The sequence below is a fragment of the Meriones unguiculatus genome, chromosome 2 (genome assembly GCF_030254825.1).
Source record: "Meriones unguiculatus strain TT.TT164.6M chromosome 2, Bangor_MerUng_6.1, whole genome shotgun sequence".
Lineage (NCBI taxonomy): Eukaryota > Metazoa > Chordata > Mammalia > Rodentia > Muridae > Meriones > Meriones unguiculatus.
Genome location: NC_083350.1, coordinates 138,556,743 through 138,557,997, shown reverse-complemented (window position 1 = coordinate 138,557,997; position 1,255 = coordinate 138,556,743). Strand labels below are relative to the sequence as shown.

At 44.0% G+C, this 1,255-nt stretch overlaps 1 pseudogene; it reads left to right on the top strand.

The window, feature by feature from the left end:
* The first annotated feature begins 712 nt into the window (after window positions 1–712).
* LOC110545692 (non-histone chromosomal protein HMG-14-like) lies at window positions 713–1,036 on the top strand (annotated as a pseudogene).
* Window positions 1,037–1,255: the final 219 nt, after the last annotated feature.

Sequence of the window (1,255 nt, the reverse complement as noted above, 5' to 3'; positions counted from 1 at the left end):
GCGGTTTTGTCACTGCAATGAGATAAGTACCTAATATACAGAAGTAGAGGCCAAAATGGGAAACATAAGATTTCCCCCTCACAGCTCCTTTCTGGAAGGGCAACACGAAGTAAGAAGAAAGGGGAGGGCATCTAGCAATGTGAGAAACTCAAAAGAAAGCTCTCACTATCAAAAAAAAAAAAGAAAGAAAGAAAAGAAAAGAAAAAAGAAGAGAGAAGAGAAGAGAAGAGAAGAGAAGAGAAGAGAAGAGAAGAGAAGAGAAAAGAAGGAAAGGAAAGGAAAGGAAAGGAAAGGAAAGGAAAGGAAAGGAAAGGAAAGGAAAGGAAAGGAAAGGAAAGGAAAGGAAAAAGGAAAGGAAAGAGGAAAGGAAAAAGGAAAGGAAAAAAAAAGGAAAGGAAAAAGGAAAGGAAAAAGAAAAGGAAAAAGGAAAGGAAAAAGGAAAGGAAAGGAAAGGAAAGGAAAGGAAAGGAAAGGAAAGGAAAGGAAAGGAAAGGAAAGGAAAGGAAAGGAAAGGAAAGGAAAAAGGAAAGGAAAAAAAAGGAAAGGAAAAAGGAAAGGAAAAAGGAAAGGAAAAAGGAAAGAAAAGAAATCACATATTTTCCCATGATGCATAAAGAGTGTAAAATTCGAGTTCGGGCAGCGGAGGCCAGGCAGCGCAGCAGTTCCGTGGCAGGCTCGGCACAGCGCGTGTCTCCCAGCCCGCACCGCCAAGATGCCCAAGAGGAAGGTTGAGCGGCGAGGGCGGAGCCCAAGCACCTCTTGGCAAGGTTGTCGGCCAAGCCCATACCCGCCAAGGTGGACCCAAAGCCGAAGAAGGCCGCGGAAAGGATAAATCATCAGACAAAACAGGGCAAACAAAGGGGAAGAGGGGAGCAAAGGGCAAACAGGCTGAAGTGACTGACCAGCAAGCTGCAGATCTGCCTGCAGAAAACGAGAGACAGAGAACCAGGGTCCAGCCTCTGAAGAAGAGAAGAAGCCAAGTCCGACTAACCATCCATCCTGTCTGTCAGTGGTCCCTGCCCCCCTTCTTGTATAATGCAGAGCCATTTTTGTAAATGCAAGTTTTTTAGTAGCTCTAGCAACATTTTTAAGAGGTGGGGGAGTCCCACCTCATCCCATTTTTAAAGTGTAAATGATTTTTTTAAAGAGGTTAAATCATTTGCTGGTTGTTTATTTTTTGTACAACCAGAAAATAGCAAGATACTGAATCAGGAAAGGCTGTGACTGTCTCGGGGGCCACCAAAGCATTCCATAG